This window comes from Amblyomma americanum, chromosome 1 (genome assembly GCF_052857255.1).
Source record: "Amblyomma americanum isolate KBUSLIRL-KWMA chromosome 1, ASM5285725v1, whole genome shotgun sequence".
Classification (NCBI taxonomy): Eukaryota; Metazoa; Arthropoda; class Arachnida; order Ixodida; family Ixodidae; genus Amblyomma; species Amblyomma americanum.
The window spans coordinates 17,323,766-17,341,516 of NC_135497.1; positions in this window are offsets into that span (position 1 = coordinate 17,323,766).

The window sequence follows — 17,751 nt, forward strand, 5'->3', positions numbered from 1 at the left end:
TTGTCTCAGGGGGTTAGATACTGCTAGTTTTCATTAGCTGAGACGGAGAATTGAATAGTTAAAATTTAGAATAAATGCATCTGACGGCTTTCCCTTGGAATTTCTTTCAAGGTTTATTTATTGGTTTTAGTAGAATATATAAATGTACTGATGGTGATTTGGGAAAGGTTATCAGCATGTTACGGACATAGAAGCAAACTGCAGCAAGAAAAAGAATGCAAAGCAAAATGGAGCAAGGAAGCTTAAGCTGCATTACATATATAGTAATTTTATGGCATGTCTCTGCAACAGAATAGTAAACATGTTATGGTTGCAAGCAAGGAAAAACAGTTGAAAGGCAAGAAAACAAATGATGAGGTCATTTTTCTGGAAATCTAAGAGTAGAGAATAAGTTCATTAAGAAGTGCTAAAAATTAACGCGCATTACAGATGGTTGAATGATTGCAGAGTGAATTCAGTACTGAGATGTACGAGAAGTGCCTGTTTTCTGCTAAATTCATATTAATGCACAAAACCATAATAATATCAATTTTTGTGCTACTGCGAAAAACAGGCAAACGTGACATGCTTCAGCTGAGGTGATAATAGAAGAATGCTGTGGTTATGCAGTAGACTGCCGTTATTAAGACAAACACGATTGAGACAAGTTCTCGGATAAGATGAACAATGCGGTTGACTATGTTCCCTGTAAGATTAAAAAAAAAAAAAAACATTCGCTTAAGCCAAACTGTCTCGCGCGTGTTCCTTGTAATATTAAAAGAAACCATCCGCTTAAGCCAAACTGTTTCGCAAAGACGACCTTTCGCAGTCACCGCGAACCACGGCGACCCTGTCTAACGGCCCTCACGGGGCGTACGTCTATCAAGGAAAGAAAAAAATATACAAAACGCACCTGCACAAGAAAGATCACCTCCCACATGATGGCTTCCGCGCACGTTCGCTAACAAGTGCGGGGAAGCCGTCTTGTCGAAGCGCACTCGTTGGCGGGGAAAGCCTCCTTTCCAGCCCGGAAAGGGAGGGCAAGGGATTCCACCCATCTGCGCTGGCGCAGAGATCTGGCATGGTCAAATTTGGGCATCGCGTGCGCGTTGCCTCCCACTCCCACAGACTAAAAACCACGTATGCACAAAGTGCGGCTGCTTGTTGCCTTGGTGCCTAAAAACTGCGGGGCCGCATTTTCAAGTGACGCGGCGTCGCAACATGCGGCACAGCGTGCATTGCCTGCGTCGTACGGAAAGACACGTGGTGTGCCTGTTCGCCGAGTGGGTGCGCTGCAGAGGGAGCGAGATATGATATGGGTATATACCCTGCTGGGCACTAGCTTCGAAGCGCTAGGAGCAGGATAGCAGAAATAAAAAAAAATACACAAATAGCTGCTTTGGGATGCAGTGAGAAACAGACTGAAAAACAGAAAACTAGACCTAATGCCATTTTCAAGTAGGGTAACAATAGCTTGTTCACGCATGCATGTCTCAGTCTTCAGCTTGTTGCGCGTACTGAGGCCAAGAACAAGCTCGTACTTCACGCATAGTTTGTGCATGCAGTGCAATTAATATTCTTTTTGAAATTATCCTAGCACTCTGTCGTGCATTGTTTTTATGCAGCATATATATGGATACGCCTAGTATCAAGTCGCTCATGTACCTTTATTAAGGGCGCTCCTTTAAGATGAACAAATGTTATGGTCCCTTGAATTTCGTCTTGAATTGAGTCTACTGTAGTATGAAGACAGGGGGCTCTTAGATGCACCCTGTATGCATTACCTCTTTAGAGGGGAACAATATGCAAAGTGACTGGGTTTAAAAGGGCAGCATAGTAGGTGAAATTTGTGGCTGAAAATATATAACTAAATTTTCATTACATACAGATTACCAGAAAAAAATTTAGATGTAAGACACTTGGCATTTGTGTACATGGGTGAACATTAGCAGTACATAAAGTAATTAAATGAACGGCCTTGGCATCTATTGCGACAGAGCATTAATGTTAAATACGTTTCACTAGAATAATTTTTGCAACAGGTTGTCATGCCATTAGATGGCAATGGTTTGCCCATCGTTTTAAAGACAGGTGTGTGAGATGGAGATATAATGTAGTGTCATTCATATAAAAAATTAAGAAGAGCTTTGAGGTAAATCATTGATACATATTAGAAAAAGTGCCGATCAGTTGAAAATGGTGTGGATCAGAACGCAGCTGCAATCATAACTGTGACATCTGCTATTTTCACCAATTTGTCGTTCAGGCTTCTACGACTAATATCAGTAATGTAACCGGGCATTGCTTATTTACCCTCCGTACCTTGCCATTATTCTGTCTCTCTCAAACAGTCATGAATGTATTATTTTTAAATCAGTGTGAAAACAAGTAGTGTTATAAAAGCAGTAAACAATTCACAAATCGAGTTATTCGGAATAGGCCTTCTTGTCCACCTATTTAACGTCTCCATAAATCCATTGTTTTTCTATACCATTAGTACATTTGCTGTTAACAACATTCATATGATGAACATCTTTAGCAACTTAGTGTTAAACTTATGTAACACAGCTAGAAATTAAATTAGTGAAGAAAGCCTTGAAAGTGCTGCTGTATGTCAGTCACTGAAAAAACCTTGGCATTATCTTGTTTTTGTAACATGTATAGACTGTGCCTACTGCTATCAAAATTATTTTGTAATTGTTCAACAAATGTTATTATTCATTTCTTTCATCAAAGGAATGAAATGCCACACTTAATTCGCCATTACCTTGATGCAGCCATGGATTCTGCATTGCAGAATATGACTGAGGAATAGTTTTTCCATTTGTTGCATGTCTGTAGTATTGAAATTCTGCACGCTCTTATTGAGCAGTTGTCTTTCACTGGTAGTCATATATGTGCTGCACTACTTTTTCTTATATTTTGTATTTATTCCTTGTATAACAACCTCAGAGTTGAAAGAGAAACCATCAAACTGTGCTTGATAATAGTGACACGAGGATTGGAAGTAGAAGAAGTAAGAGATCACAGCCTCTAGAAGTAGATGACGCTGAAGTGTAGGTCCGTTTCTCTGGTGCCCTCGTTCAGCCGCTGCAGTTCCTTTTCAGTGTAACAACTGTTACACATCTGGTGGAGGTGCGGGGTATCGATCCCCGTACCTCTCGCAACATACCATACGCAACATTCGCGTATAATACCGCGCAGCAAGAGACGACGCAGTTCACTCCGTTCGAATTAGTCTTCGGTCGACAGGTTACCACCCCCCTCGATGCTATGCTACCCGTGGACCCCCCTGACAGTGAGAGTGAACTTGTTGTCGACGTCGCCACCTATGTTCAGCGCGCGGAAGAAGCACGGCAACTGGCCAGACACCGCATTCACCGTCAGCAGCAGATCGATGCTGACCGCTACAACCTTGGACGCCGCTACGTTACCTACCACCCAGGCGACTATGTGTGGGTTTGGACGCCCGTTCGTCGTCGTGGGCTGTCCGAAAAGTTACTGCGCCGCTACTTCGGCCCTTACCTTGTTGTTCGCCGCCTCAGCGACGTAACGTACGAAGTTGCACCAGCCTCGCCAGCTCGTTCATCGCACAACTGCAAGCGCAGCGACGTTGTGCATATGGTGCGAATGAAGCTGTACTACGAGCGACCCCCCGAGTGACTTTCAGGCTGATGTCAGACTCGTGGTGTACCTCTTGAACACTTTTTCTCCCTGCTATTCGGTCTGACGGTAACACCGCATCGGGGCGATGCTCCTGAAGAGGGGGCAGTGACACGAGGTTTGGAAGTAGAAGAAGAAAGAGATCGCAGCCTCTAGAAGTAGACGACGCTGAAGTGTAGGGCCGTTTCTCTGGTGCCCTCGTTCAGCCGCTGCAGTTCCTTTTCAGTGTAACAACTGTTACAATATTAACCATGTGTCTAATTTTTTATTTTGACAATGATTGCATCATATACAACGAAGGAACTAATGTGGTTCCCCACTTTAGTTCATAAAAGACTTTTGAGAGAGAAAGGCTGCAGTGCAGCTATGGCTTGATCTCAGACTTTTAGGCCGTCTGCCATGCTCTGCTGTTACTGAATACCCACAGTCAGAGGACCTCTCACGCACTTATAAACTGTGCTGATGACTTAAAAGGCAATTTTTCCTAAATAAATTCCACACTCTTCAGGTATCTGTTGTGGGGATAACTTTCAGGATAGTTGTAAAATTGTCTGTGTAAGCATGGAGAGAGGGGACTGAGCAGGCTGGGATGCTTTCGGGGTTTACGAAAGAAAAAGACAATAGGCAGGAGATTGCGGACTACAAACGTACTATCTACCCTTGTGTTGTCCTTTTTCTTGTCTCTGTGTTTTAAACTATTAGCATGTAGAGAGGCATGCGTACAGCAGTTATATGCCTTACACATGAATGTTGTTAGTATTACTATAAAAAGATGATAAAGGTTTCCCAAGCATTTCCAAGAAAGCAACGCAACCTTCAAGAAGCAGAAAGGTTGTGACCCCATCCATGCAATAATGTTTGCACAATTTGAAAATGTGGCAAGTTACAGCAATCACGTGGTTGTATTGCTGGAAAACAGGATAGTGGTTTTGTATGGCAGTGTTTTTAGACTGCCATAACAGAACATGACAAATAGTTACACGCAGCTTTCTATTTAATTGATGATGTTGTTTATGTGTAGCACACGAAATGAAAACATCGCAGTCTTCTGATTGCAGAGCGGCCTGTAACAAATAACGTGCAAATAAGATATATGTAGCAATCTCTGCACATTAATTGTTTTAGATTTATCAAAAGCTAACATGGTTTGTCTGGTAATTTCTGCATGCTGCATTTGCTAAAGACTCCTTTTAACCATACTGCAGCCATATTTATAAATATACTTAGCTATACATTTATCCAAGAGGCTTCCTACAAATTCATTTTGTTTCATTTCTATATGTAAAGAAGACAACAAAAAAAAAAAAGGCTTTACTTCTTGTAATTCTTCAGTATTCCTTATTATCAAGACTTTTGCATTTATATGTTGGAGTTAAACTTTCTTTAGGCATCTGATGGGAATATACATGAACAGCCATTAGCTGTTGTATGCACGCAAGTACTGGCTTCGTTGCAGCTGCATACTTGTGCATTAAAAACTGCGCGTGGCTATTTTTTGATAACAGGACATGTGGTGAGGTTCATGGATGTTACTGTTGACCATGATTTTCATTCCACCATAAATGAAGTAGTACCCAGACATATATTTCTTTTACACGGCATGGGGTCACTTTCTTTTACTTGCCTTCCTCACTAATCTGAGAAATTATTCTAACTGCCAGTTCTGTCACTGCATTGCCACAGCTGTTTTACAAGCTTTTGTTTGATATTTGCTGCAACTAGGCAATTACTTGAATATGTCCGAAAGAACAGGTCTAATTAAGCAGCTTGAGGCAAAACTGTGTTTATGACACAGGCTTACATTGAAAAAAATAGTCTTATCTTTCTCTTCCAAATGCAGTCAACTAGGAGCCCTGTCATAAACCATTTTGGCCTATTTATCTGGCCGCTCTTTTTTTTTCTGTGAACCGGTTCTTCACCTAGGCCATGATGCTTTTCTCATGCTCTTTTCTGCTGTTCTTGAAACGAAATAGCTAGAGACAGACCAAAGTGTTTCACGTTAAGTTGAGGGTGATGATTTAGAACGAAAAAAAAATCAGAATCCAGCTACCATTTTAACAGCTGCATGTATCATTGCTCTTCTTCTTCAGTGTAATTCTGCTGGCAAACAGAGTCAATTAACTGCTGAGACCTCTGTGTATCTAGTGCAGAAACACAGCCAGAAGATCAAAAACATAGATGCAGGTGCAATTAATTTATAGTATTGCCCAAAAATTTTAGCAGTTCTCTTTATTAAGCTTAAGTAGAAACTGTATAATCATTTCTGAGCAGCAGGGCAAAAATCGTTAATAAATGCGTGTTTCTTGTTAATAGGTCAATATTACGCATATGTTTTTCTTGGACCTGCCTAGGCTATAGGTGGAAAGGTTAGGACCTTTGCTTATACAGCTTCTGAGCTACACCCCATACACCCAATGCATCCAGAACTCAGAATGCAGATATAAATCTAGCAATTTGTTCAGATAAGGGTACCAGGCATAGCACACCAAGAAAACCGACTTGCCTATTAGTTTTCATAAGACATCTGCAATATGTTATACATCAGTAATAATGCTCACGTTGTGTCATATGTGGGTGAAAAAATTCTGACAAGTGCTTCATAAATAGGTATAAAAGCACAAAACCTGTGTTTATATAATCAAAGCACCAGGCAGAAGTAAATTTGAGAAGTCATGGCAAATTTTTTATTTTCTTGTATTTTTCAAGCAAATCAACTCTATACTAACCTTCCTTTCTGAAGTAACCAAAATAAAAGCAAACACAATCTGCAAAAATGACGTAGTGTCAATTCTTGGGATATCTTTGCTTGGAATGCAAAAATGCACTACTTATTTACAAACTTCATAGTAATTAAGTGCACGTAATTGGTGCAAGTGGATGACCAATCAAGGCATTACGCTTCACAGAACAATTTATAAAGTGTTAACTCCATCCTGCCAGTGAAAAAAAATCGTGTTTTTTCTAGCATTTATATAATAACCTTACATGTTATCAACCCGTTGAAAATTGTTAGTGCACCATGATAAATGGAGGCAAAATGCAAAAGGCGCCCATGTGCTGTGCGATGTCAGTGCACGTTAGACTCCTAGGTGGCCGAAATAATTCCGGAGATCACCATTACGGCACCTTTTTCTTCCTTTCTTCTTTCACTGCCTCTTTTATCCCTTCCCTCACGGGGCGGTTCTGGTATCCACTGAGACATGTGAGCCAGTTACTGCACCATTTTCTTTTCTCAAAAGCCAATTTTCAATTCAATTTTTCACCTTGATAGTACCCTAATCAAAGAATAGCTTTTGTGGCCCAAGATGGAGAGTATTATGGTTTATGTAAATGTTCGAGGTCTATTTTTAAATCAACTTCTGAATTTAGATAATGACCTTTCATAATGACCTGCATGGTGCACTTGTGCTACAGGTTTCTTTCATGATGTGCATTTTATTATTAATGCTGTGTATTGTTTGATGGGCATTTTTTGTTGCACTTGTGCTGCTGGTTTCTTTCATGCTGTGCATTTTATTAATGCTGTGTATTATTTGATGAGCATATTTTTGGCTTATTATATTTTTGTTTCCACCCATACTTTCTGCATGAGCTACATTTCACCGGCTTTTGTGCCGTGATCTGAATGCAAATATAATTAGTGTTTGCACATTTGTTTTGCACTTGCTCCTGCAGTATAGTTGGAAGAAGTTCAATTTGGGCTAGATGGTGCATACTACTTGAGACAGGAAACAATAGCGTCAACGGAGATGAACACAAGGAAAGAAAGACACAGGGCAAGCGCTGAACTTCATCCAACTTTATTTGCTGAGAAAGTTTTACTCGTACTTGTTGGTGCTATTGTTTCCTATCTCCTGCAGTGTTGCCCTCCTAGTGCATGTGAATGATGTTGAGACCTGGGTCGGGCTGTTGTACCATTTTTCAGTCTTGCCCCTCCTTACCTTAGCCTTTACCTGGTAATAATAACTACAGGAAATAATATGCAAGCTTCGCACAGACACAAAAATAACCATGCATATTTCTGAAACCCGACTTTCTTACGTATGCACCTGATGTCATAAGTGCGGCACAACACGAGTGCCCAGGAACAAGTGTCTTTGTGTAGTGTATACGTTTGTTCCAAAGCTTTACGTATGCATTTACGTGGTTTAAGTGCCACACATTCACCACACTCCCTCCAACGCAGATTCCTACCCACCAAGGCACCCTGAGGTAGCCGAGGGGTTCTACATAAATCTATGTAGTAGCCAAATTAATCAGGACAATACTGCCGGAGAAAGCAGTTCGAAGGAATTGGACATCCCGCTGGCAACGAAAGAGGAAATAAAGAAAGCATTCGAATCAGTGCAAAAGGGGACGGCAGCTTGTGAGGATTGCATCTGGAGAGCTGGATTGTGCTAGAAAAACTGGCCACCCTGGAATCATGAAAGAAGGCTAACATGACATTAGGAATAAGAAAGGGGACGTCAATGACTTGAAAAATTACCGACCGATGAGCTGTCCGTTGCCTACAGGGTATTTACCAAGCTCATCGCTATTAAACTCATGGCAACCTTAGCTTCAATCAGCCAAAGGGCCGACACGGTTCACTTTTGGACCGGTTCGCTTCACCGCCGGCCGCCTCGGGCTGTCGTGCGCAACTGGTGGCGTGTCGTCACCGCCAGCGTGATGACATCTCGTGGAGGTGGTACCGCGGTTTTTGCACATGTCACATGAGCTGTCAATCAAGTGAAGGTGAGCCGGCCGTCCGTGGCACCGAGATGCTGTTGTTCACTTCAGTGTAAACTTGGGGGTTCCACCGTTTGCTTCCTTTGTGTGCACACTGTTGAGTGATCGTTATCGGCGGTCGAATACGTGAGGATCCCTTGCACATGCCTGATGATCCTTTCAGGTGGCATTTCATGCTTTCGAAAGGATTGGTACGCCGGCGGTCCGCCAAAATACAGAACCAACTCGGGCTGCGACAACGATAGAGAAATGGCATCTGTGCGCGTCGTTTTTTTTGCGACCCGTACGTAGGCTTCCGAGTGGACGTTAGCAGGAGGACATCGGGCACTACTCGGTGTGAGCTTGCTGACGGCTCGCTTATACATGTGATACGTGCAGAAAATGATTGAGAAGGTTCCGTTGAGAATCCGTCTATGCCCTTCCGCTCGAGTGTCGCCACGTGTGCTTGTTGAGTGCAGTCAGTCTTTTTCGTACAAATATCGAGAAACTAAAAAAAGGCAAGCATCAAATTTAACTCAGTACTAAACAAAAATGTCACAAATTTCTATACTGCAATAATCGATTGGCACATTTACAGTTCACAGAATTGATGTATTATACACTACTCTCAAATATATCCGTAATTTCAGAGAAAGAATGTTGCAAAATCTTCGTAAACATCGTAAATATTTCTTCCAAGCTGTACACTTATATTTCTCATTTGTCCACTCGAGAGGCTCCAACAGACGCAGTTTACAAGCAGATTTACAGGTTTATAAGCTTTGTTTCATTTTTTCTTTAGCGCGCTCAATTTCGTGGTTTTCTGTAGAGTACTGCGCCTGAAATCGAAATTCAGCACACAGTTGCTTTAATTTAACACACTCTCTTTAGTGGAACAAATTTCATTCTAATCAGTCCAGCAGTTGCCTCAATAGAGCACTTAAGTGCTTCATGTCGATTTGAATAAGAAATCAGCATTTGTCCAGAGTAATGCTGCCTCTTAAAAACATGATATGTGTTAAACATTTCCCACCTCTGCGAGACTCAATTTGGATTTGTTTCCATGGAATAATCGCACTACCGCAACGGGTAACTAAACCCGGTGAGTTACACCTATAACCTTGCCCTAAACGTAATTTGGTAAGACATCTAAATAATCTATTAATTGTGGCCAGCTTCTCAAATATGTTTAAATATGCATGCCTTTTGTTTAGTCTAAATTTGAAAGAAGACAAATAAAATGCTTAAATGTGTAAATGAAAACATACACTTTATTTGCAGAGAGCTGGAAAAAAGTTCACACAGACAAAAATGTACATGGTATTCACTAAACAAAGACAGTGCTTCGAGGGCACAGAGCACCAGAGGCTGGCAGTGCAACTGGAGCACTTGTCGCTGCTTCGTAGAAGCAATATAGCTAGTATTCATAAATGGCTCAGCTTTAAGTGCTGCTGTACCCTCCTCCATGCAATGTCACGAGACTTGTTAAGCCCCTTAACATAAAATTAGAGTCTTGTTACAATATAGAAACCTGTCAAGTTTGCCGTCAACAGCTTTTGTGCTCATCACAGCCAACACTGCCCATGCCTTTCTCGTCTATGATGGCTGTCATGGTGGAGCTCAGTGTTACTGAAACAGCCCATAGGGCTGTTTTTGAGGGCGCTGATGAATCTAAATAGCTTTACTGATAGATATATAGCAGACCCCCCCATTGTTACAACGGATTGGTGAAGCCAGACCAACACCCCAGCGCTCCCCTTCACAAGCAGTCAACAAGAGTTGTTCCTTGCACTCATCACATTTTGTCTTTAGTACAGACTTCCTGGCAGCATACCCAGCCACATAATACGTCAGTCTCGAGTAGCTCCTCTGAGCATTGTAAGGATAGCCTGGAGTGCCTATGCAGCTGAACTACCAAGTGCAGCCTCTGCTCCTTCAAAATCTCCCTTGTTATTGAGCAAGTCGATGAGTTCCTGCTGCTTGTAGGAACCTGCCGCTTGGTCCTGAGCAGTCAAAAATGAACTCAATACATCCTTCTCAACATTCGAGCCCAAAACACTTCTTGCTAGGTTGGAGTAACTGAGGCAGTTAATCGTCGTCAAGAACTGCTGTTGACGTTACATCCATGCGACAATCTCACAATACCAAAAAAGTTTTCTATCTTGTCCTGACTCAAGCGAGAAGTCATCAAGTAAGCATATCCCAGCTCTGCGTGAAGATATTTGAGCAGCTCCAAGGTACTTGTGATTGTGACTCACAGCCCTTCTGCCATTGAATCACTCGGGAAATGCTTCTTTGCAGTGCCTTTTTCCCAATCTGAAAAGTATTGCAAGAACTCCCCAAGCTCTTGCGCTTGAGTTTGGTTTCAGGGCTTCGGCTGGAAAATGCGATGTCATAATGGAGATGAGGGACTCCATTTTCCTGTAGAACAACAACAGTTACAGTAAGTGCAATCCATAGGAGCAGCAGTTATTATGCCTGACAGTTTACACAAATAGTTAAGGAATGGAAACTGCATGTAGTGAAACAGGCATTGTGAAATTAAAATTTCTTTCAGAAGTGCCCTTAAAAACAAGAACGTAATAATAATTCAATGTAAGCAGCCTGATTATACAGAGAACTCTTACCTAAAGAACTTTTGGGTTGGTTCAACGTTTCTACAGCGTGCTTCATATGCCCTTTGTACAGCTGAATGCCTCTTAATGATGGAGAGCTGAATATCTGGAATGCATATAGGAGCATCGCATTTTTTTCAAAGTTGTTTGGTTCTAAATGAACTTTAGTAAGCTGAGGCATAGCCTTCATTGTTAAGTTGTTTGAGTCGAGTGTGAAAGCCTCTCAAAGTGGTTGCAGAGAGACCTGAGATTAAGTAAAACGCGGCAATTAATGTATTAGTTTTCTGTCATAAATAATACAGATTACAAAAACTGAAATTTTAAGCACAAATATTTTCCACAGCCATTTTGATCAAAGTGACACAGGGAGCTTAAAGGCAAGAAAATATCATACTAGAAGATTAAGATAATGTTTCACTCTAATTTCCAGCAAGGATGTGCTCATAAATCATACTAAAAGAAAAAAATATTGGCCATTTCTGCATAATATATTTATGAGTCAGAAGTTTATTTATTCAAATACCTCACGGGCTCCGACTGGAGTATTATGTGAGGGGGGTTACATAACTGGGGTGGGAAAAAGAAGCAAGTAGAACATGGTTATTTTAACATCGTTATACAAAGAACAAGCAACCAACCAGAAAATAGAACTAAATTGAAAAACTAGATTGAAAAACGCACTACAGAACACACTTCAGAAGAAAATGCTACTTATTTTTTCTTTGAAAATAACATGATCTGAGATGTGAACAATATTATCAGGAAGACTATTCCAATAAATGATTGCACGGGGCAGGGCTGATGAGTTGAATGCAGTGGTCCTTCCTGAAAGGCGCTTAAAACTGAGGTGATTATGCAATCGGTGAGATGTGCGGGCTGGTTTTGTAAGGGGTAGTGTGAAGGAATGATGGCTGTAAACAATTTTATGGAAGAGGCAGATAAGTGCTATTGTTCTGCGAGATTCTAAGGATGGAAGGGATAACGAAGCCTTAATGTTAGTTATACTGGAATGTCGGCAATAGTTGCGAGAAATGAAGCGAGCGGCACGATTTTGTACGCGCTCTAGGGAATTAATTAGGTACTGCTGGTGAGGTGACCAAATGGAAGATGCGTATTCAATTTGAGGGCGGACGAATGTCTGATATGCGAGCTGGCGTGTGGAAGAAGGCGCACCTCTGAGGTTACGCTTTAAATAACCTAATGTACGGCTAGCTTTGGCTGCAATTTTTTCTATGTGGGTTTTCTATGAGAGATTAGATAAAAAGTGAACGCCAAGGTACTTGTACGATGACGCAAGAGTGACTGGACTATTGTTAAGCGAGTAAGTGAAAAGGTGATTAGACCGTTTACGGCCAAATGTCATTAACTGGCATTTATCAGTGTTAAGGGACATTAGCCATGATGAGCACCAGTTATTAATGCGATGTAGATCTTCTTGAAGGGCGATGTGGTCATTAAAGGAGCGGATTTTGCGATAAATAATGCAATCGTCTGCAAACATTCTGAGTGTTGAGGTAATGCCTAATGGGAGGTCATTGATGCAAATCAGAAAAAGTAACAGGCCTATTACACTACCTTGCGGTACGCCTGATGTTACATCAATTAAATGGGATGAATGGTTATCAATAGAAGTGAATTGTTTTCGAAATGATAAAAAGTTTCTTATCCAAGAAATTGTTAATGAATCGAGGCGCAATGATGAGAGTTTCGCTATTAAACGACAGTGTGAAACGCGGTCAAAGGCTTTAGCATAGTCTAGGAATATACAGTCGATTTGAAGATTTTCGTCCATACCGTGAAAAAGCTCATTAGTAAATTCGAGTAGTTGTGTTTCACATGATAACCCTTTTCTGAACCCATGTTGTTTTGAAAAGAAGAAACCGTTGCCTTCTAAATGTAATGCCGTGTTAGATGCAATGATGTGTTCAAGAAGTTTGCAAGATATACATGTCAGAGATATTGGGCGATAGTTAGCAACGTCAGTTCGGTCACCGGATTTGAAAATTGGAATAACTTTTCCAATTTTCCACTCGTATGGTATCTCGCCTGTTGAAAGTGATTGCCGAAATATATGAGTGAGTATGACGCTGGAATGAGCCACGGTATGTTTCAAAATTTTCGAATTAATCCCGTCAATACCACATGAAGTACTTAATTTCAGATTGTTAATCAATGTCACAACGCCATCAACAGTAACGTCTATTGGGCTCATGTAGTCATAGTCATATTCTGATGGCGATGGAATATTGGAATAGTCTTCCTTCGTGAACATATTGGCGAAAAAGTTATTGAAAGTCTGAGGGCGTTCATCTTGAGCAATGGGGTCTCCAGCCTCATCAATCAACGTAAAATCTGAAGAAGTTTCAGAAGGTGATAATGTTTTCCAAAATTTTTTTGGATTGTGCTTAAGGAGGGATTGCAGATCGTGAGCCATGAACTTATGCCTAGCTTTCCGTATGGCCGCGCAGTATTCTTTATCAGCGTTTTTATGTTTTTCCCATGATGCGGGTGTTTTGAGCCGTTTAGCTGTTTTAAAAAGTCGTTTTTTTGTTCATCAACGTACGCAGGTTCCTGTGGTACCACGGCTTAGATGAGTTAGCACGGAAAGATATGCGGGGTATATAGGTGTTCATTAACTGCGTGAGCTTATCTTTAAAGTGACGCCAGTTTTCGTTAACAGATTGATTAGGAAAGGATTGCAGAAAGGAATCACAGAATGTTTGTAAGCCGAGGTTAATGGCATCGTAGTTCGCTCTGTTATAGTCGAAGATATATTTCTGAGGTGGTCTGCGTTGGTGTGACGGCATTTTCAGAGTGAAATGGAGCAGTTTGTGATCACTGAAACCATCCGTGAGGGAGATCGGGCTTATATTGTCTGGAGCCGATGTGAGAACAAGGTCTAATATGTTAAGGTCGCGCGTAGGTTGAGAAACTAGCTGAGTTAAAGAAAAGTCTAATGTTAGTTCAACGAAATTAAGTGAGTCCTGTGCCGATGCAGTTAAGGTATTCCAGTTGATATTCGGGTAATTAAAATCACCGAATAAATAAATGTCGGCCTTTGGGAAGTTACTTCTTATATCTAAGAGGTTGGCATGCAAATTTGTTACGAAAGAGTCTGAACTATCTGGTGGTCGGTAACATATGCCAAGAAGAGACTTAAGCGATGAGGACATGATGCAAACCCATAAAATTTCTAGAGGGGACGAAATGTTAACACGAAAGGAAGGAATGTGTTTTTTTATGGCGATCATCACGCCACCTCCTCTTTTATTAGGTCTGTCATTCCGGTAAATAACAAAATCACGAGAGTCAGGTAAGATTTCGTCGTCAGTTATATCCGAGTGCAGCCACGTTTCTGTTAAAGTTAATATGTCAGAGTTACTATCTTCAAGATATGAGTAAAGTTCGGTGCGCTTTGGAAGGATGCTACGTATGTTAGTGAAAGATATGGAAAGCGAAGGGTGGGCAGTGCCGCCGTATGAAGGTTGTGGCTGATAGTCAGAATTGTGTACAACCGCTCTTCGTTTTTGCTATCGGGTACATTGTTTGACAGTGTCAGAAGCAGCGTCGTACATATATACAGTGTCGTTCATGCGCAGTTTATCGACCCTAAGCTTAAACGATCCGCCCTCCGACTTTGCGAAATCTATCAGTTTTTTCCTGGCCAGGCGTGTTGGGAAAGAAAAATCTTCGCGAACGACATACTGTGTGTCTTTAAACTTGTGACCTTTATCTATGATCTGCTGTTTGTCCTTGTAGTGAGCAAACTTGACGATGATCGGCCTACACTTCTCTGGTTGGTATCGACCAAGCCGATGAGCCCTTTCAATTTGTGTTGGCTCAAGTGTGCAGCCAAGGTGTGTTCCGCACACAGCTCCAACACCTTTGTTTCTGAGCTAGACCATGTTTCGGACTCGTTGTCAGGTATACCAAAGAAAAGTAGGTTAGAGCGGCGAAGTCTGTTTTCTGTGTCGTCACATCGTGAGGTAATTATCTTTAATTGCTCGGTTATATTTGAGGGACCTATTGTAGACAGTTCTGTGGATGGCGTAGAAATGGTAGATTTCATTTCTACCATTTCGACCTCGATTGTGCGAATTCTGGCAGATAGCTGTTTTAGTTCAACGTCCACTGATGCCTGCCATTGTTTTAGGGCGCGTAGGTCATTCCTGATACCATCCTGGCCAGATTCAATTCTCTGGACTGTCTCGAGTACAGTTGTCAGGACGCTTTCTTGATCGGTGCCAGGCGGACCGAGATTTGACTCTACGTCTCCAGAGAGCGCTAACAGGATGCTGCTAATACAGAGTGCCATTCTAGTCTTACAACCCGTAAGAACATGCAACCAGTGTCTGGGGCACGACACCACGAACAAAAAACGATTCGAGGTTTTAGCAGATAAAGGGTCATCATTGTAACTAACCTGGAAGAACACGAACGGTGAGTGCTTCATGTTGAAAGCGGTGTCGTGCCCCAAGAAAACGCTGTCCGGTTGCAGATTATATCCCGCGCTTCCAACGCTGATAGCGGGGTGGGCGGATGTATATGGCTCCGGTTGCCAGCCGAACTTGACAATCTCGTCCAGGAAGGGTGGTTTCGTCCAGCTGTCGGGTCTGGCAAGCTGTGTTACTGAAACTTTTCTTGGACAAGATATAAGGGCATATTTGTTCTTTTTATAATTTTTTTATACAGGGTGCTCGTGTTATGGTTGCATTTGGCTAAATTTATTGTTAGAGCAACGAGCTTAATGTTTAACATAAAGACAGTGCTTAACAGGTATTTCTACAAATCCTGTGCACATAGTTGCTTTAGATTCATTACCAATTGATAACTTTCGGTGACATATACTTTAAAAGACACTACAGATCATTCATTTCCAATGTGTTTATCAAAAATTTGAGTTACCAGCCCACCTGGTGTGTGGAAGCTTGTAGTCAGAAGTCTGCTGCGAACATTCTTCACCTGGTGAGGAAAGTCAGACAGGAAATGTAGGTGTCTGTTGGCATCCGATGGGTGTTTCCTCTTGGCAAGTATGTCTGTTGAATTTGCTCGCACACCCATTATTCGCAACATCTTCCGGTTCCACGCTGCAGCATCACACGTTACATAATCAACAAAAAGTCCTGCATTCTCAGCCAAGATTGTTGCCTCGGGAATGATCTTTGCCAGCAGCTCTCCTTTGATATTAGTATGGGTAGCAAATGCTCCAAGAATCTGGCTCCAGCTTCCTACTAGGGGTAAAAACATGACAACCAGGCCGTGGTTGCATGGCAAGTGCTTCTGTTCTGGTGGTGTATAAGGGCCAAAGTCAACAAAGCCATTCACTTTGAAGCAATGCTTTACAGTAAACTGCTGTTTTCTAGACAGGTCTTGCAGTTTCTGCTCCAAGATGTCCTCAGTTCTTGTTGCTGTGGCTGCCTTCATTCTAGCAATGCTGTTACTAAGAGTGTCAACAGCTGACTGTCGCCTCTTGACTTTCCTCTCAATGGCTTGCAGCTTGCGGGGTGTATTGCAGGGTTTTGTCATTTTCCTTTCAAGGCGACACTTTCTGGTTTGCAGAGCTTTCTGCAGGTACTTGCAGGACATGCAGGGTTGCCCTGCAATTTTTTGAAATGTTTATTGAAATAACATTGAGATGCTTCCATATCTAACAGACGCTATCCAAAGTGGCTGCCTACAAGTGCATATTATAACTTACACTACATGTGCAGCCAAAAGATTATGCACCAGGACTTATAATGACTGTAACACATACTGTAATTCTATTTGCTTGGTAAAATAATTCATAGAAATAACAGAAAATGACTTGGGTTCCTAGGAGGTACTGATGAACTAGTTGACAACTCACGATTTAGTTATTAATAAGCAGAGCCCTTGACAAATACGGTGAAAGGAAAAAACGCATACAAGAAGCACTCATTTTCGTGTCCGTGTTCTTCAAGTGCATTGCTACTAACTCAAAACAAGAAATTAAAAAGCACCACTCAAAAGTGGCAGTGATCATTCTGCAGATAAACACTAAATGACAGCAGAACATGCACATGCTGATAAAGCTATGCTTCACAATAATTTTACTCTTGTCCTGTCTCACCTTCTTTTGTTGATTTGCCCATGCCCTTCACACTGAAGACTACTCCTTCTCTGTTCTCAATCCGTGCCTGGAGACATGTCGTCAGCTTCCACAGCCCCGCAACAAAGTGGAATGCTTGCAGCTCTTTGTAGAGCGTCTGTGGCTTCTGTCACGGTTACTAAGCGGCACTTCTCGATTGTTTTGTTCCACACGATCCAAATCCATCGGCCGCTTCCCGGCTCTTGGTTGGCAATGCATGCTCGGCAAGCGACCAGGCCATGATCGGATGCCATGTCGCTTGGCACGAGGTTTGCTAGCTAGGTTGGGCAGACGTAGAAGTGCGATGTGCAACCAGTTTTGCCCTGAAACTATTGCACACCGGGTTGGGCCGATGTCGGGCTTTGAAACATGGCCAGTATATGTTTTCTAGATATATAGCTGCTGCATATACAGTTAATTTCAGCATGCTTACTGCTATTAGGTACTGTAAACTGACCTATTTCATCATACATATGGAGCTTAGGTCACAACTCTTTAACCGATGCAAACTTAGTGCCGGTCTGATTGCTAACAAAGTTCTGTAATCATATATGTCACAATATTTTTCATGCACCATGTTTTGAAATGTGCCAAGTGATATGAATCAATGGTGTTATCTTGTATTATACCATCAATCTGCTGTTTACAGGGTTATTTTAAGTATATAATTAGATTCGA